A 21,046-nucleotide genomic window follows, 5' to 3' on the forward strand; every position below is an offset into this window, starting at 1 on the left:
GGAAGAAAACATACTGACAAATCCAAAAAATAGCAAAAGAAACAAAATATATCTTTCAGTGATGTCGAGAAAACCCACTTGTAGAGAAATATATATGCAAAAACGGCTCGTTTGGGTTGAGAAAATATTTTACATAGAAGAGTGAACAATGTTTCGACCTTCTATGTAAAATTTTTTCTCAACCCAAACGAGCCGTTTTTGCATATATAAAATATATCTTTCAAAAAATTGAAGCTCTAAATGTTCCTAAAAGGAATCAAAAGTCAAAATATAAATAATTCCTCAAACAAATTGAAAATAAAGCCTATCATATTTTAACACTAATATCATATTGTAAGTGATCTCAAAATCTCTAACAGTATAAGCTCCATAGTGTATGAACAATAAAGACCATAAACTTAATATACCGCTCGAACCTATAATTTTAAAGCGTAACTCATCATATAAAATCAAACTTTCTTACTGAACAAGTTATTAGAATTGTTTTGAGTTTGTGCCAACCAACGGTTCATTTAAACAGAACTAGCGTCATAAACAAACTAGAAGCCAATGATTTTTACCCTACCAACTTTTATTTTTGTATTTCTTTTGAAACAGTCTTATACTATCCAATACCCGTAGAGAAAGTAATATAAGGGGTTTAAGACTTTGCTTCTAGTCACAGCTTTATTATTAGCTTCTTTGAAATATTTTCTGACCTTATTAAATCTTAGTTAATATTGATATCTGAGAATGATTCATTTTAGCTGAATAAAAATTTAATAGTGTTGCTGTTTTGTTTATACATACTTTAGCAATCAGTGTTTTGAATAAATTTAAAGAAATTATAATAATTTAATTTTTAAAGCATAATTGAGATACTGTGGTAATATTTTTGATATATGAAATCATGAAATACATTAAACAGTTTATATGAATTATTTACTATTTTTCGCTTCAACATAAAAGGCAAATTGAATGAACGATATATTTGATATCTCTAATTACATAATATCTCTAGTTAATTCCACTTTTTAGACTTTAACTGTTGCAGTCTTAGCCATTTTAAACTAGTCCTTAAGAAAGAAGCATTTCCTAATTACCACCAATCTGAAAGTCATCCTCTTTGGTCGATAGCTCAGCATTTTCATGGAAATACAGGGGATCAAAGGGGGCAAGTGCCCAGTAGCCCGAACGAATGATACCTGGTTATGCCATAAAGCACGTTTTAACGATTATACAGTGAGATAAAAACGGCTGCTGGTATAATTTTGTCTTATTGTGAGATTGTTAGGATATTATTTAAAACATTAAAGAAAAAGAGAGAGAGAGAGAGAAAAGAGACCAGACGAAAATGTTTTAGCTGGGACTTGTGTTGGATCTAGATGTGTCTGAGAGTTTTCATTGTATAATGCATTTTGTCGGATTAGTGAAACTTATGAAGGCAACCTTTTCTTTAAGCACGACATCTGTGACTTTAGTTTAGTTCAGTCTTAATCTAATTCCATTGCTAATGTATTCCAGTTCAAGTTCCAAAAGAAACAATCAAGTATTTATGCTGTTGACCATTGTTGAAGATCTTTGCTTTTATAGTCAATACCAGGTTTGCGTTTTTCTCTTAGAGAACTGTAAAACGCAAGTTATATAAAATAATAAAGTCTTGAAATCAGAGTGCTATCTGAGGATGCAGAACCAACAGAGATTAGAAAATCCATTGAAGTATCTGAAAAAAGTGTAATGGATTTACTGTAATACATTTATTTAATATCTACGTTTATTTTAGTTTAATGCATTAACGTATATTATTAAATGTATATTGCGCAAGTCCCGCATATTCTCTAAATTTGTAGAAGATTTCCTAGATTAAGAATCAACAATATATGTTTTACGAAAGCACTAACGTGTCATCCAATATTATTGAGCTTTCGAGAACCTCACCTAATGAGTATGAAAGCTAACTATCGCAAGACACTGAGAGACAGTGATAAAATATTGTCGGTCTGTTACAGTAAGTATACTATAAGCCTCAGAAGCTATAATTTTGATTAACGCTCATCGATCGGAAAACTACAGATATTTGACCAAGAACGCTTACAGCTTTAAAACATTATGAACCATTCAGCTTTAGAGAATTAAGTTTTGACGTTAGTATTTATACGAAGCCGTCGCATAACTTCAGCAGAAAAACTCACGTGTGAAAAAATATAGCTAGCTAACATTCCCGTCAAGTGAAGTTTATCTGTGTATCAACATAAAAGTGTATGTTTTTCGTATAGCAAAGCTACATCAGGTTATCTGCTGAGTCCACCGAAGGGAATCGAATCCTTAATTTTAGCGTTGTCAATCCGTAGACTTACCTCTGTACCAGCAGAAGACCAACATAAAAGTAATTTACATCTCGTGGACCTGGACTGTTAACAAAATATTCGGTTTCAGACCAGATATAAGACTGAATATTGTTTGAGAGTTTATAAAATCTTTGTATATAAATAATTATTTGTAATAACTGTTATTATAAATTATGTTGTCTTTCTTTTGTTTATTAAAATATATTTGTGTTAAGAAAGAAGGTTGTGTGTATCAATTTTATTACAATTACAATTTTTACAATGAGGCTTGGTTTTGAATTTCGCGCAAAGCTACACGAATGTTATCTGCGCTAGCCGTCCCTAATTTAGCAGTGTAAGACTAATGGGAAGGCAACTAGTCATCACCGCTCACCCCAATTCTTGCGATACCCTTTAACCAACGAATAGTAGGATTGACTTTCACATTATAACGCCCCCACGGCTGAAAGAGCGAGCGTGTTTTGTGTGACAATGATTCGAACCCGCGACCCTCGATTTACCAGTCGAGTGTCGTAACCATCTTGCCATGCCGGGCCTTACAGTAAAGAAGAATACTTTTGAAACAGGTACGACGTTTAGACCATTGGTGCAATCATTTTCAAGTGCAAAAGGTTAAAAGCTATGACTTGTCATAAAATAGTAATCAGTAAGTAAGCTTTAAACGAAACTATATTTTAAATTAAATATTAGAAAGAACTATATTTTTAAAATTCACAATAGTTTTTTGTTGGTTTTACAGAAATGATGCCAAGTAAACCTGATGAAATTTTAAGAATAAAATAAAAATATATTTTGCTATCTAAATCCGGTAAACATTTTACAACGTACAGCAGAAATAATGTTGCCCGATATTTATAATATTTTTATAACGACAGTGGTTATAACACGATTTATTTTTTCTAATAGTTTAAATATTCTGAAATGATTCACTGCTAAATGAGTAAATATTTACACTTGAAGATAATGACTGATACTGTGACAGAAAGCTTGGGAATTAAGAAAACAACAAATAGGAAGGGAACTTGCAAGGCTTAATACTGAACCATGACGCTTGTTATAATCCTGTGTGCACAAGATCGAAGTGGTTGAAAAACGAAACATAGGCTAGTGGAAGGTGTGCGTGTGCTTTGTTATACGTAATAAAGCCACATCGAACTATCCGCTGAGTGTACTATGGATAAGGAACCCCTGATTTTAGTGGTGTAAATCCGTAGACATACCGCTGTATCAGCGGGTGACGTTAGTAAAGGAAAATATAAAAGTCGTTAATACTAATTTATACATTCTAATCCCTTTACTTTTGTCATATGCTTAGATTATATTCACTTATAACAATAAAATAAATGCATTTCTTTTTTACCAGATAACATAGTAAACACTTTAACATATGTCTTGAACTGTAATTTGAAATAAACACTGGAAAAAATAATGAAAAATATAAATTATAAATAATTCTTGGTTCTAAATTTTAACACCAATAGGTAAGCAAATATTATTTCATTTTCTGTTGGTTTTTCCTGGGTTATTGATATTTTCGCACTTTTCTTCTTTGATTTTTTTTACCTAGTTAATGTTAATTACGAGCATTGATATTTTTATTTATAAGTTACTGTATAAAAATCAACGCATGTGATAAACCATTTTCATGATACGTAAAACACACACTCACATTACAAAATAATACTACAAGGAGTTAATCATTATTTTGCCCTTACCGAATTTTTTAACTTGTTTCTATGTACATTGAATTAAATGAAGCTAGCAATATATTGTAAAGAAATGTACATCACAGTTTGTAACAAGTGACAACTGGCTCTATTCTTATAATCTTCCAACAATAGAAATCAATAAGATTTTTGCCAATAAATTTTGCAATACGTGATGAACAATAAACACAAGGAACTGGTTCACTCAAACTACTCGTGTTGTGATATTTAGGTAGACTGATATCATTCAGATAATAACAAGTATCCACAGGTTCCAAAAACGTCTTGCAGAAGATAAAATGAACAAGGTAAGCCAAGAAAGTTGAAACAAGCAAATGTTTTGTTCTATTGAACTAATTGTTGTATTTGTTGTTGCTGGTAGTTCAGCGCACAGATATATTATGTACTACCTGTGCTTTATTCATTGGGCGAAAAAGAACCCGGATGTTAGCCTTGTAAGTCCATAAAATTAGCGCTAATCCGCCGTGGAGAAGAAGGACTTGATTAATCAAATTCCAGATTGATTGTGAAAACTTCTAACGGTTGTTTAGGCAAGGATTCTATGTACAGGACCGAACTTTTAACTAAATCGGGATATTGCCAACACTGCAAAGTACCAGAGTGTCTCTATTCTTATGGTAATAAACAGTTGTGTTACATTTTATTATTTGTTTCATTTGTATATGTAATTTAATATGCATAAAAATCCATGTATGACGTAAGACACGTAAGTACTAACATACACACATCTGTATCGACATATACACTGCTGGCCAAAATCTAAAGGCCAATGAACAAAAGAAAAAATATGCATTTTTCATTGTTAGACTCAACCACTTATTTGAGTAGAGCTTCGAAAGATGAAAATATGAAAAGGGAAAATAAAAAAAAAAAAACTTTTTTTAGCATTTACTATGGAAAATGTGAACACTATGAAATTAGGCTAAATACTAGCTGGTCAAAAGTTTAAGACCGTACCAAAAAGAAGTCCTAAACAGGGTAGAAAATGCCCAACAAGAGGTCTCATTAGTAAGTTGCACGGCTGTCATTGCGAATAACTGCAAACATTCGCTTTGGCATGGTCGATATAAGCGTTTGCAGAAGGCTGGCTGGAATGTTATTCCAAGTAGTGAAGATGGCTTCACGAAGATCATGCACTGTTTGGAATTGACATCCATTTCTGTAGACTTACCTTGCCATCCACCCCCAAACATTCTCAAAAGGTTCAATTCGGGCGAACACTCTGGATGGTCCAAAAGAATCACGTTATTCGCCATGAAAAAGTCCTTTGTCCTGCGAGCATTGTGGATTGCAGCGTTGTCCTGCTGAAAGATCTAGTCATTTCCACATAAACGAGGGCCTTCAGTCAGTAAAGATGCTCTCTCCAACATGCCAATGTAGCCAGCTGCAGTTTGACGCCCCTGTATAACCTGAAGCTCCATTGTTCCATGGAAGGAGAAAGCACCCCAGATTATGATGTAACCTCCTCCTCTGTGTCGTGTAGAAAATGTCTCCGGTGGGGTATCCTTATCATGTTAGTAACGTTGTAAACCATATGGACCATCTAAGTTAAATTGTTTCTTATCAGAGAACAAAACCTTCGTCCACTTTTCTATGTCCCATGTTTGGTGCTTCTCAGTAAAGTTTAACCGAACTGTTTCGTGGTGTGGAAGGAGGCGTTGAAAATGACTTAATACTTTTATAGCTAGAGCAAATCCTTTCATACATTTCTCAATCCTTGAGTAACTATTTCTTGAGAAGCGTGTTAACGATGTAGTTTAAGCTTGTTGATATGTTTAATGTGGTTGTACACATGACACAATCGCTGTAACTCATATTTCGACTTGTTGAACTCCCAGCAGACAAAGTACAGACAAGTAAAACTAGAAAAATGCAGTTCATACTATAGCCATACCGTGCCATCAGGCTCAAAGGTTTGTTTTCTTCTTGTTTTCTTGTGGCATTCGTATGACATAAGACAACCTTGCCCATTTCACCTGATATGCAGACCCATGTAAAATACTATTACATTACACATATATTTCAAAAGATACTGTACCATTTCTACACTATAGACAAAAACAAATTTCAAATACACTATAAACTGCAGTTTCATCCGTTCATGAGAAGACGAGGAGAAAAACTAGCAATTGTTGTTAACTTGTACGATATGTCATCATGATACATAATAGGTGATAATTTCAATAAATTTATTCGGAGTTCATATGCTTAATAATTTGCATTAATCGTGAGCCAGACCGTCAAACTGAGGATGATGCTTTAACACCAAGCACGTAGATCTATCCACATGATCAGACTTGTATTATCGTCTGATAAGCTAACACACCTCCAACTGATTTTGCTTATGTTTCAACCAAAGGGTAAAATTCAGATCTTTTGTATCAAGCAAAAAGACCCAGAATATCGTGGATGTACTTGATAAAAAGCTAGAAAGGTTGTTGGTGAAGGTACTGAAAAGTTACTGTTTTACATAACCAACAAAACTTTGGTTCCCATAACAACACCTTCTATGTTTGGTTTTTGTTTGTTTTTTGAATTTCGCACAAAGCTACTCGAGGGCTATCTGTGCTAGCCGTCCCTAATTTAACAGTGTAAGACTAGAGGGAAGGCAGCTAGTCATCACCACCCACCGCTAACTCTTGGGCTACTCTTTTACCAACGAAATTGCAGTATGATTTTACTTTGTGTTTTCGTTACCTTAATAAAGCACAAGCGTGCATCAAAGAGATATTAGTGTTCGGATACCCAGCACGTAGGACACTTTTTTTTCATGCTGCATTTGAAGAAAATACTCTTCTTCCAAGAAGCTGCCACCATTTGATGCTTTGGCTGAAAAACTATCATAGTGGATATAAAATATCATACATTTCCCTGTTTCAGGAATATTTACGTAAACACCATTCAGTACTAAATCTAAATTATGAACAGTGTAATGCATATAGCTTTATATGCTTTTTAACGTACTCATTTCTTTTGCTCTAATTCTATTCTTTTATTTCATATTTGAAGGAAAAAAAAAAACTCCTTAACATCGTTACTGGAAATATTATACACAAGTACGCTTTTCATCAATAACCTCTAAAGAATCTAGTATCACTGTCGAACATTAAACAAATTGATCTTGTTTAAACATTTTACTTTCCTAAATATTTATTTAGCAAATAGAAATGAGAACTGAAACTATATATATATATAATTCACACACATGTTCGTGATTTATATTCTTAAATATGCATAAATGCATTCTTAAATGCATAAATCTAAGCAGGTTATTCATCACTTTTTGTCCGTTTCAGAACTAATACAAATTACAAATGAAACGACAATAAAAATCAGCATTTGCTTTAGATGTAGATCAACAATATCATGACTCTTCATTCAAACTTTTTTCTCTGCAACAACATTAATTTTCAGGCATAAATTAATTATTTAATTTAAACAAATTCTTCAGCAACAACAACAGAAAAAACATAGCTCATGCTAGATTAACCACAGTATTATATTACATAATGTAGGAGCAACTGACATGCATACCTCGCAGAGAAATGTATTTAATTTTTCATTTAGGTTTTCTCGTCTAGCTCGCGATGTTTTTAAGTTTTGCATTTTACTTACTTTTTTTAAAAGTCTATAGCAACTAGCGAAAATACCCGGCTTTTTACGGGTTAGTTAGTTAGTATAGTTAGTTATCACCATTAAATTCCATCACGGAACATAGGGTCGCAATCGCTTGCGGATTCTTCAACAGGTATTTAAGTGAGTAGGTTGTTAGCCTACTGCACCGAGCCGTCCCTAATTTAGCAGTGTAAAACTAGAGGGAGGGCAGCTAATCATTACCACCCACCGCCAACTCTTGGACTACTCTTTTACCAACGAATAGTGGGATTGACCGACACATTATAACGCCCCCACGGTGAAAGGGCGAGCATGTTTAGTGCGACGGGAATGAGAAGGAGTCGCACGCCTTGACCCACCTGGCCATGCTGGGTATCATTTAAATAAATTAATAAATAAGTCTAAATACATAGCGTAAGATAGCCTACCCTAAAGCCAAATGTATAAAATTTAGCGTGAAAATTTAAAATATCGATCCAATTATAAAGTTAAATCGTTTCTGAATTAAGGTGTTTTTTATCATATTACCAACGTTTTTTATAAAAATAGAAACTTTAAATTACGAAGTCAACCAATATTTTTTCTAGTTTCGTTGTTTATACATTTCACTTTATACGTTCAGTACATATTAGGTTACTAAATGGGACACTAGTCCCGTGAAAGAAAGTTATGTAAATTCGTTTTGGTTTGTTTGGTTTATTTTGAATTTTGCGCAAAGCTACACGCGAGCTATCTGCACTAGCCCTCCCTAATTTAGCAGTGTAACACTAGAGAGAAGGCAGCTAACCATCATCAACCACCGCCAACTCTTGTGCTTCTCTTTTACCAACGAATAGTGGAATTGACTGTAACATTATAGCGCCCTTACGGCTGAAAGGGGGGATATATTTTATGTAAGGGGGATTCGAACCCGCGGCCCTCAGATTACGAGTCGAGTGCCTTAACCACCTGGCCAAAAGTAGGATAAATAATTTCTTTCTCTTTGGATTTGTTTTTGGTCGTGTGTGTGTAACTAGGGAGGGTTAGGTTCTATGAAGACCGTTTTCCCCCCTTCCTTGATGATATATGTATTTTCGGTTATATGCATTGTTGCGTACTATAATTTATCGCGGACGAATGGCCGATTTATTATGTTACGTATGTTAACGTAGTGCTATTTCAGATCAACGGAAATTTTAATTTGAGCTTAGTAGCTAATTAAATGTGAATATATATTAAACTGACATTATTTGTCAACAAGATTGATACGCTCAATTTCTTTTTTTTTTAACACAAATACTATTTAATATAAAAACTTAAAAACACAATACAGTTTAAAATAACGCTTATTACTAACATTTATTATAAATGATAGTTTATACTCAACAGTTTTACACTCTTACAAACAATAGTGATCCTTATATCCGGTCTAGAATTGAATTTTTTATCGATGATTCAGGTCCACGACGAGCAAATTAATTGTGAGTTAATATTGTCAAACACCTTGCTAAAATTAGTTAGTTCGGTTGTCTCCCTAATGACGTCTTTCCTGATTAACCTCACACCCTTGTAAATTCATTTCTTCTGTAGAAATACTTACGTCCGAATTAGTTCACTGAAGCTGAACGGTTGGCAGTTAATGCTTTGTGCCATTTCTGTTGCCCACCAGTGGCACAACGGCTTTCCTGCAGACGTACCACACTAGAAGCCGGTTTCGATACCCGTAGTGAAAAGAGAACAGATGGCTCATTGTGAAGTTTTGTGCTTAATTTCAAACAAAGAAACAAAAGATGCCACTTCCGTTAATTTGATTATGTAAAGTCCTACACTTCACAAACAGTTCCGTTGGCAAAATCGACAAGTAAATATATAAAAACATGAAAATCAATTGAGGACACTTTTGACATCTTAATCTTGCCGTTTGATTGCTGCTACTTTTGGATCTGGCTTACAACAAGTGAACAATTACTTTCCCAGGTGTCGTTCTTTGCAGGTGCTAAAGATACCTTGAATTATTACAGCATATTTGAATGAGTGTATGTGTTTCGTGTTTTCTTGTGATTTCATGTTTTTGTTTTCTTTTTATTGACTTTTGCGTTGTTACTTAATATTATTAACTAAAATCATCTGTTTCTTTACATGATCCTGTTGTTTCTTAAGGTTTTGTGTATGGTACAGTATGCAGGGTAGTGTTAATTTTTGAGCCCATTTTAATTTGATTTATTTGTTCATCTTCGCTTGTTGTTTTGTTTTAGTTTTCATTGTTAGTATCTGCATCATACATTTTGGTAGCTGAGCTTATACTTTCTTCACTGTTTGTTGCTTCTGGAGAATTACTGGACACTATTTTTAATTTTTTCTAGGTTTCGTTATGTAGCTCAGATCCTTTTTCTTTTCTTTTCAAAGACAGCCGGTGATTGTAATTGATCACTTGTTTTAGCTCTAATTCTTCTTTCGAAGTCACTCACACAAGATTTACTTATTTTATCGGAGGACAAGGTTATGTATTATATCACTTTCGTTGGATTTGTTACGCCAAATTAATTTACTCGCCTCCCAAAAACCCTGCCCTCGCTGCCACAGGCAGTTCAGGAGGCTGTTATTGGTTTCTTACTGATTTTTAGTGTTTGGTTTCTTTGAATATCCAAATCGCCCATGTCGAGAGAAGAGATGAAGTGTTGAGTGTGCTAACAATTATTATTGTTGTAGCTTAAGGGGTTTTGGAGATAGATGAGATACTTGTTTCTTCAAAATCAAAAGCAGGAATGGTCGTTTTGTGACCCATCCAATCTAATCTAAATCTTGACAATACATATGGTTTAAAATTTCAAGCCACATTGGGGCTTAACGGATAACCAGGGGTGGTCAAAAACTTCGGTTTCTCTTCATCCTACTCACGAAGAATTATTAAATTCTAAAGACAGACGAAACAATTTTGGGCTGAGAGTCGACTTTTTCAAAACCAAGAAAGATTTTATACTATAATTTAAGTTATTTAGACAATGTGTAATATTGTCTAAATATGATGTGGTTTTTGGGTGACACGAGAGTGACAAGAAGTCTCTCAAGATGTCTGGGAGAGTCATGAATGTATAAGAACGGAAAACGGAAATTGGTTGAAGAAAGGAGAAAATGTTTGTTGAAGGGAATAATATATAGGGACGAAGTAGACAAGTCTGACATGAAGTTAGTCAGTCTTCTGTAAGGTCAAGTATTTTTAGGCTGCTTCTTGGCTGGTATTGTTTGAGATAATTTGTTTCCTGGATTTTGTGGCTTGAGTGACCTGGTCTTTTTTTATCTAGCTTGTCATTATTGGCAAATGTCGACACGGTTCTTGAGTCCAGTGGGCTGATGGATCTTACTAGATGATAGTAGACATGTTTGGGTGAAAGGTGGAAGCAGTAAAGCGCTAAATAAGTCTTTTAGCTCTAAATAAAAATAAAAAAATAAAATAAACTTTTAATTAGTAGATGATCTGCTGTGGTGTTAGAAAGAATGAACATCTTTATTAAATTAATTGGTAGTCTCATAGTACTGGAACAGATGCAGTGGAAAGCATGGATGACATAGTTAGGTGTTTTCATGAGTGTGAGAAGTATTTCTTTAGGATAAATTGACTGATTGATGTCCATAAGGAAAGTAGGAAAGAGGTGTGTTAGATTTTGAAGGGTTGCAGCTTACTGGGTTGGTGTTGAGTTCCATGAGGAACATAGATAATCCAGTTCAGCTGTCACCAGAAGTTGAATAACAATTCTTCCCCTTCGCAAAAGTTCCATTTTGACAGAACTGATAATGGCATTGGGCTTGTGTTGCCTTCGGAAGTCATTAATTTGAGTGAAGGAGAAGTCTTTCAGAATTCAGTTGATTATTAATGAATATACAATGATGTTCGTTGCCTTCCCATGAGAAGAGCGCCTATAGGGTTGAGGAGTAATGAATATAATGCCTGCATATCTCAATAACTCATAGTGGGATAGTAAACCAGAAAAATATTTTGTGGCTATTCTTTAAGTAGACTATTTAGATTAGCCACCTCTGTTCCTTGAATAGGACGCTACCTTTACTTAAAAGTTTACTAGCTACAATCTACAATCTTAGTATTAGATTTGCAGTGTTTAATTAATTTCAGCTGTCAAATGAGGTTCTTTATACGTGCCTGGAATACCTTCAATAATAATTTGATGCTTACCTTGTTGTGTCGGTTTTCTATTGTTCATTATTTGAGACTGTATGTTTTTGTTATGATTATCTGTGTCAGCTGATAGCTTTTGTTTCGTCAAAAGTTTATTGATATTATTTTTTATTTCGAAGAATACTTGTATCAATTTTTATTTTTGTTGAAGCTACTTCGTAGGTAAAGGTGTAGAGATGAGATACAATTAACTATTCTACACTAGACAAAACAGGAAGGAAATGTACCAATATTTATCAGGGGGTTGATGATAAATTTTATAAGTAGAGTTTTCTGACGGAGTAAGTTAAGACTTGTCACTACTGAGGTATATATAACCGCCATCAATTGAATGAAACCACTATATTTTTGCATTTTTGGACATCCCCAGTGTCTATGTTCATACTTTGCGTAACCTGCAGATGCACTAAATTTCTTGCTTTGCTTATAACTCATCATATGATTCTTTTAAATTATCAAATATATTAACAGTTTAAAAACGGCAGCAGTTCAGAAAGAAGTTTTTTTGTAAAATCCATTTTGAAAAAGGTTAGATAATTTTCTAACTAAAATATTTCTTCGATAAAGAAGTATCATAAGAGATTCACAACAATTAGCAGATAGTTGTTTCAACTATTTGCACAACAATATTAAAAATATATATTTAAGAGAGGACCAACAACGGTATGTAATCTTTATAATATAAACAAAAACTTAAATTTATATAACTTAAATTTTAGTATTTGCAACAGCGATAAATAAAAGCTACAACCAAATAGCTGGCAAACTATTTTTCACTAAGAAAAATGAAGTTTGAACATAGTAATAAAAACTATCTTTACAAATAATTACTTCTTGCAGTTTTACAAAAATATCTCAATTAAATAAACGTAATACATCCTTGATCGTTTGTAACTGTGAATAGAAAACAATATACAGGTTGTATAGTAGTGATTCATTTTATTCATATTTTCTCAAAGTTGCTAAAATCGTGAATCACCAATGCAGAAAAAACAAATGTTAAAAATTATTGCACGTTTAAAACATAGTAATAACAACATATGTTGAAAAATAACAGATTTAGTTAAGTGCTTTTGGCACTTATGTTCCGAGAATTTCAGTTGCTTCCTGTGCTGTTAGCTTGATAAGAATGAAAGCGTAATTATCACCTACAGCTATGTCAAGCATGTGATCTTGTAAGTCAGGAAACACGTATATATATTTAATATGCATCATTACAGGCAAGGGTTCAGCTGAGAGAATTCCAATTTGCTGCCACTTGTCATTGCGAGCACTTTTAATACCACATTTTTGTGATCTGGTTAGCAGTAAATAAACAGCTCCTGTCCTTCTGCTTGAAGACTAAGTAGAGTTAATTATTTTCTCTCTCACTTGATGCCTCCAAGAACTGTAAACATGAAATTTTGTTGCTCAGCATTTTTGCCACAGATGAGTAAGTGTTTTCTGTCTCCTTGTAGTTGGTTAGAGTGTGACACATGGCATCAGGAATGTCATCACGATTTTAAATCGTATCTCCCTGTTTGATGAAAACACATTTCTTTTCAATTAACACTTTTGTACTGATCATGACATTTCCGTTAACAATTTGACTGTCACAAAGCATTGAAATGGTATTTGTTGTACCTTATGGAACATAGTTTGCATTGCTTATACATTTTATATGGGTGTATAAAATGAATAGCCATTGTATTGTTGTTAAATCTACCTGCAATTGTTATGGAGAAGAAGAAAGCTCTAAGTGATCTTGGTTCGGTTTATAGTTGAGGAGGTGTCTTAAAGGACCATCATGCAGATTATCACCACTATTATCTTTCACAAGACTATTAAATAACTTTCTCAAACCTATAAGGCATGAAATATACCCAAGAAAATGAGAATGTATTTTACCATCAAAAATTATTTGTCCATTCAGTTGCTCTAAACCGTCTGTATAATCTAATTCAGAAGAAATCAGCTTCCTTAATCTTACTTTGTTACTCCAATGCATCAAGGCCTTAATATTCATAGCACAGGATTTTAGATATTAAGAAGGTCAAATATACCACCAAACTTTCCAATGAATTTTGTTGTGCCTCTACAATCTGTAATTTGCAAGTGAATGTGTGTGTTTTCTTACAGCAAAGCCACATTGGGCTATCTTCTGAATCTACCGAGGGGAATCGAACCCCTGATTTTAGCGTCGCATATCCATAGACTTACTTCTGTACCAGCGGGGTATTGGATTTGGGTAATAGCCTATTGCATCACTAACACTTAAACAGTCAAATTTACCTTCATATTTTGTTTTTGCTATCGATATGAGTAGATTTCAGCTTGTCCTTCATTCTCCTAGAGTGCATGTAGATCAGTGATAAATCATCAAAATATAGTTTATCCTTTGAAGTTCATAATTACACCGTTAGCTGTAATTACAATCTATAAAAGTTTCAGCATGTGGCAAGCATTAAAAAGGACATACATTTTTTTATTGCTTGATGGATCTTGGAAATAGGGATTAAAGGTTATAGATTCCATGTCTGCCCCCAAAGTTTGTATCGTTGCAAAATAACACGACAGCGCATAATAAGTAAATGGTGCAGTTCTCATACCAGCATCTTGGAGCCGACGAGGACATTCTTTGAGAAAATTTATTCTCACTTTTCCAGACAACCTATTTATTTTAAAACCTATGGAACTTTACAGCTCTCATTTCAAAATACCACCATCAGTACAAAAGCAGTTTTTGTAAGAGGTGTTGAGTAATCAAATTCCATTGGTGGTGAGGAAATTTTAACAAATGCATCGCGTTTCCCTTTGTAAAGCTCAATAGACTTCTTATTGTTCATTTCATCTAACATTAAGAAACATAATGTCTTCATTTGGTTTTTTTTCTCCTTAACACTCATTGTCAATGTTTCAACGTGTAAATCCAAGCTCTTCATCACTGACATTTACCAATAAGTAATTGTCCTGGTATTTGGTAAACAGAGTACAAATCTTTCCCATATACATTCATATGCCTTTGTAGGGTAAAATTGAAGTCTCATGGGAAATGGTTGTAATACAGTTGGGAATGTATCAGCCCCTAGTTGATTCCAATTCTTGAAACTTATTTGCATTGTTACATCTGACACTCCACTAAAAGTGGTCTCAAGAATTTAAGCACAATTTGTCTGAAAATAAACTGTGGCAGAGTCTTGGTGAAGTCAATAACATTAATGAGGTGAGTGACTTTAATTTTTAGCCTTCTGGTCTTTTGCTTTTCCGTCTGGAGTTTTTTCTTTTGGCTTCCAATTTATCGATAGTTGATAAGTACTTATTGTGAAGCTTTCTTGGAGAAGCCAAATAGTAATTATGATCAAACACAGCACTGATAGGATCTCCAGATTTCTCCTCAACATCTAAAACAGTGTCTGTGGGAGACGTTCCCTTTCTTCAAGTTTGCAAAATATGAAAATAGTATTAAAAAGCTTAAAAAATATTTTTGTTTGCAAAATTCAAAGGGTTTTACGTAAATGTAACATAATTTTGTAATAAAATTGATGCTCAACACGTGCATGAAAAACTTTAATGTTTAACCATTATTTTTAAAATTTACCCGATTAAAAGACATTTTGCCTGTGACAGTGAAACTGTGTGTGAAACAAACAAAACGTTTCATTGTTACTTTTATACATATTGAAAACCAAAACTGATTTCAAATAAATGAAAAGCATTTCATCCTGTTCAACATGGAGTGTGGTGTTACAAAAATGCATATTTATTATCATTTTTAATTATAAATATCATGTATAGACATTTTTGTGCCTGGTTGATCATTATTGGTAGTGAATTAATTTTAGTTTTTTTTTTTTTTGTTTAAGGCATGATAATTTTTGATAAACTTCAACATGTGATAAATAACAGTTGTAGATCATGAAAATGGCAACATATTTGTAACAGAAAGAAAGGACAGCCTACTTTTTGAAGATGTAGTGGAAATAAAAAATAGTCTGCTTCTGAATGCTTCTTCAACCTGAATGTCTGTCCAGTCCAATCTTTCCTTTTTTATTTTTGTGCAGTTTCTTTAATTTTATGCAACCAGTTATACCTGTTTGGATCATAGGGACCTAGCCAAACACTTGATATTCTTATGGGGCCTGTAGTCCAATGTATGTTTGCCGGAAAATCTTTTCTGACTTTCCATCTACCTTGCCAAAACCTCTAGTTCTGTCATTGTTTTCTTTAATCCACTAGCACTACAGAAGATATTTAGCGTACTTAAACATTTAAAGGTTGCATTATCTGTGGTTAACGCCAGAGTTACTGTCGAAGGTCTTAAAGGTGAATTTTACAGAAAAAAGAAAACTTTTCAGTCAGAAGAACTACTCATACTGATTAATTTTGCAGGTTCACTAATAAATGAAACATAGAACTTGGTGCAGAAAGAGCCCTTTCCGAGCGGCAATCCGAACGTTTTAGTTTTTACGTTTGCCGCTAGGAAAAGTACTGTTGCGTAATAGTTGCCAAACAAACTGCCAACACCAGCGCGTTGAATATAAATAAACATGGCCAGTGCATACGGAGAAGCAGAGGCGGAGTCTGTTTCGACTTTGTGTTCTGAACAGTGTCGAGTAACGTCATATCAATTCGAACCTACTCTGAACGAATCTAGAACAGTTACTTTTGACACAGATCTAACAAGTTCTTGTGATGAGGACAGCTCCACGAGCGAGAGTAGCGGAACTGTGAGTGATACTGATAGCGCCCAGGTCGGTTGCGAGTCGATCATACCTCCAGTGGAAGAATGGTAAGCCTAAGTCATGACAACAAATATAGTCTGTATTATTTCAGTGCAATTTTAAGCATCTCGAAACCAACTGGCGGTTATAAATTATTGGTTTCACAGACTGGGTTTTATTTGTTTATACTTTGTCGACTATGATAACTAATATTCGGCCCTTCCACAATCATTGTACCGGGTATTTATGACTCGTAACAAAATGAATTTCAATTATGCGTCATAATTCTGTCTATAAAATTAAACTAGATGTAGCAGTCTGAACAGTTAATTTAATAGTTACCATAAATGTATAACTTATATGACATATTCCGTATGTTTGTGCAAGGTGTAGGTGTGGTTTATGCGAGCAGATGCCAACCAAGAAAGAGTGCTTTGTTGTCACTCATACGACAAGGTATCAAACCGATTAAAAAATGACGAGTGCTTTACCCAGACTCGAGGCTTTGATAAAAATTGCCTGAATATCAATGTCTTGGAAGCATCATACTATGAACTTGTTGACCAGTAACCATGTTATCATAAAACAAACATGAAGTAGCAATATCAAGACAAAAAATAGTTTCTCAAAGTATGTAATCCGAAAAAAGCACCGATAGATTTACATAAAACACCAGCATTGAAAGGAATAAAATGGTCGGCACGCAACGAAGCGTGTTTGGCAACTATTACGTCATAGTTGTAAAACGTCACGGAAACAGCCGAACGACCAAGAGGAACTTGAGTTCGAGGACCCGCATATTTTGTTTCATTTTTTACTCAAAAACTAAAGTGTTTAAAATTATGGCAACCACACAGGAATTATACCTAACCAAAGTACAGTTTCTAAGGCAATTATTAAATCTGTTGAAAATTCACCTTTAAACGATGTTCAGTACTGTAGCAATATTTCCATTTTGACAGAGCCATTATTATCCATTCGAGAATAAGAAAGGAACAAAAGCAGCTGGAGTGAAGTCAGCTTAACTGATTTCTTGAACACGTATTATATAAATATACACATATACAAAATAAATAATGAATTCGGAGAGTATTATATTTTTTTAAAGGAGAAAGGAATGTGTGTTATATTCATATAAATAAACTTCAAGGGTGACCTACGAATGTAATTTCACATTTTGTTGCTCGACAGCGCTTTACAGTTATTTGAGCCCCGCAAATATTTTTGTATATGAATAAGTGACACTGTTTCACGTGCCGCTGGTAGTTACTAGCTATATCATGAATGCATACATGCAGTGTAGTATTCTACTTAAGATCCCTTTGATTTTTATCCCCCGTTGTACCAGCAATAAGAAAACACATACACACCCCTTTGATTTTAAGTCAGTATATTTGGCATGCTTTTCATGATACATGAATAAAGTGTCAAATAACAAGGTTAAAAAAGGCAATAGTTAAACAGTTCTACTGAAATAAAGTGTAGTTTTCATTTTAAATATTCCTTAAAAACATTTTCACCCCTTTCGAAAAGTTTGTGGAATCTATTTATTATAGATGGCGCTTAAAATCAGTAACAAGCGAAGATGAGCAAGTAGACTATAGATATTAACGTTATGTATAGATAGTTCAAATGATATTGTATGTGTTTTTGCGGTTGGTGTAGCCAAGTGAAACTGATAAAAATAATAATGTAAGTTACTTGAAAATTAATTTACAATTACAGATCAAGTTACCACCACCTTTTCAGTTTAATGTAAACTGGAAAAGTGAGATACGTGCGAGTGTGTAACACTAACAGTGTAAGTGTCACTATTAGTAATAATGCTGTTGTTATCATCCGAGTTTGATTAATCATCATAACGATAATCCTAATATTTGTGAGACAGTGAGGACAAAAAGAAAAAAAAGGGGAAATAAGAGGATCCAAATTAAATTAAGCAATAAATTTGCATAAAAATTTTTATTACCAAAATTTTACTTAAGTAATAATTGTTTTGAATTTTTTGTGGTTTAATTTTATGGTATCATCAACGTGTGTTTTCGTTACATTTTACGAATTTTATAGTTACTGACACATAGTGCCTGTGCTCCAAATCCCCAGTTGGTGTCTTGAAAAATCAAAGCAGAAAATTGTAATCAAAAGCAGACTAAAATGTTTAAAATTCCTGCGAGTTCTGAGCACAAGTTTCTGTTCCCTATCTTGAATTTTTATAGGATATTATGTTATCTGAACTGCTAAAGTTGGATGTGAATGTAAATGCAGCTTTTAACCAGTACAGTGAAATGTATTTTTTAGTAAATGTGTGTGTGGTCTAATTCTTGTGATGTAGGAAAGAGCAGCTCAGAAGAGCTTATTGTTAAGTACAAGGTATTAGTAAAGACATTCAAAGAAAAGAGCAGTAATAACTTAGTTCTGTCAAAATAGTGTGGGAATAAGGTACGTAGGTAGTTCACCTGACGATGACTGAAGAAGGTTGAAACGTTGTTCGCTCTTTTATGTAAAATATTTTCTCAACCCAAACGAGCCGTTTTTGCATATAAATTTCTCAACAAGTGGGTTTCTCGACATCACTGATTCATATTTTATTTAGTTACTAAATTTTTTGGGAAACTTCATGTAATGATAGTAAAGGAAAATACAAATGTGATAATATGAAGCATTTATTAAACATTTTGGAATCTTCAAAATTACATCATCAGTAATGTAAAGGTACAAAGTATTGTTTGTTTGTTTGTTTTTTGGAATTTCGCACAAAGCTACTCAAGGGCTATCTGTGCTAGCCGTCCCTAATTTAGCAGTGTAAGACTAGAGGGAAGGCAGCTAGTCATCACCACCCACCGCCAACTTTTGGGCTACTCTTTTACCAACGAATAGTGGGATTAATCGTAACATTATACGTCCCCACGGCTGGGAGGGCGAGCATGTTTAAGGTACAAAGTAAAGACAATTATAATTACAACAGAAATATCATATAATTTGTAATACATCTGTTAAACCATTTAAGATGCCCACTGTGCCCAAACTTCTTTTATACACCTGCTTACCATATCTTGGAAGACAGAGGCCCCTCACACCAAAAGTTTTAAAAAATTATGCAACACATAAAAATTATTTTCCTTAATTTGACCTGAAAGTTATTTTTAAACCAAATTTTAGACTACAAACTTTTCTCTGCTACAAGGATTGTTTATTGACTAGCTATTGTTCACATTTCACGAACTTAAAAACGTGGAGATTGTAGAGCCTTCTATATTGATGAAACCAAACTCACCTTAAAGTATGAGCATTTAAACACATGGGCAAATCTATAAAAACTGGAAGAAAGGTTAAGAACTCTTAATTCTACCATCCACTGACATAATATACAAAGAGGGCATTTGATTTTTCTCCTCATCTTTAAGATTCCCTCAACAGCCAAAAATGATACTGAATTTCTAATAACAGGGATGTTATTCCTACTCTTCTTTTAATCACCAAATAATACACATTATTCAGTGTATTTAAATCTATTTTAAGTATTTCATTTGTGCTACAAACTTTTCATTTTTTCCTGTTATACTTTTTCTCTTCAAATTGTTTACTTAGGTACTATAGATTATGTAATATTTTCCTTGTAATTATAATTGTTTTTTTTTGTACCTCTAGATTAGTAAAGAAATTTTGAAAATCCTGTAATATTTAATAAATGCTTCATATTATAACATTCATGTTTTTCTGTAATATTTTATCTGTGTGACTTGCAGTGTTTGAAAATGTATGAAGGTGACTTTTTGTGTTCTTTGAATCTGGTTTCCATATTTCTACTTGTTTCTCCAATATAGAAGTCATTGCAGTTATCACATTGTATTCTATCAATAGTGTTGGTGTGGTGTTTGTCAGTTTAGTTTTTACATAGTATAGATCTTAGTTTTGTGCTTGGTTTTTGAATAAATTAACTGGAATGTCATATTTTGTTACTAGTTTTTGCTAAATGTTGGTTATTTTTCTATTGATGTCGGGAATATATGGTATGCAGCAGTATATGGTTTCTTGATTTTTTAATTCATGGGATATATTTACTTTTGTTAGTTGATTTTGCTTTTGGTCTAGGTATGTGCGTATAATGTTTTCTACGGTTTGTGGAGGAAACTTATTGATGTTGATGAAGTATTGTTTTTTTTTGTCAAATTTGTCATTAATTTTATCTGGTGAGCATAATTTTATGGCTTTGTTTGTTTGGTTTCTTAGTATGTTGAGTTTTTGTTTTGTTTCATGTGCTGAGTCCCAAGGAATGTATAGTCCAGTATGGGTGATTTTTTGGTGGATTTCTGTTTTAAATTGTGTATTGGTTCTTGTAATTTTGAGGTTAAGAAATGATGTTTGATTGCTTCCTTCCTGTTCACATGTGAAGTTAATGTTGGGATGTATGGAGTTAATGTGATTGAAAAAATTAAGTATGTGTTCTGTACATATGAATCCCGCAATTGTGTCATCTACATATCTGTACCAGAATAGTGATGTATG

General features: G+C 33.5%; 1 protein-coding gene across 9 annotated transcripts in view; it reads left to right on the forward strand.

Moving 5' to 3' along the window:
* The first annotated feature begins 18,089 nt into the window (after positions 1-18,089).
* Positions 18,090-21,046, forward strand: part of Ocrl (Oculocerebrorenal syndrome of Lowe) — a 162,724-nt gene continuing 159,767 nt past the window's right edge. For 5 of the 9 annotated variants that reach the window (XR_013021788.1, XM_076483029.1, XM_076483033.1 and 2 more), the window contains exon 1: positions 18,090-18,341. The gene's annotated coding sequence lies outside the window, so the exon portion shown is untranslated. The remainder of the gene's footprint in view (positions 18,342-21,046) is intronic. The other 4 variants (XM_076483030.1, XM_076483032.1, XM_076483036.1 and 1 more) reach the window with 3 other exon arrangements.

This window comes from Tachypleus tridentatus, chromosome 13 (genome assembly GCF_004210375.1).
Source record: "Tachypleus tridentatus isolate NWPU-2018 chromosome 13, ASM421037v1, whole genome shotgun sequence".
Taxonomy (NCBI): Eukaryota; Metazoa; Arthropoda; class Merostomata; order Xiphosura; family Limulidae; genus Tachypleus; species Tachypleus tridentatus.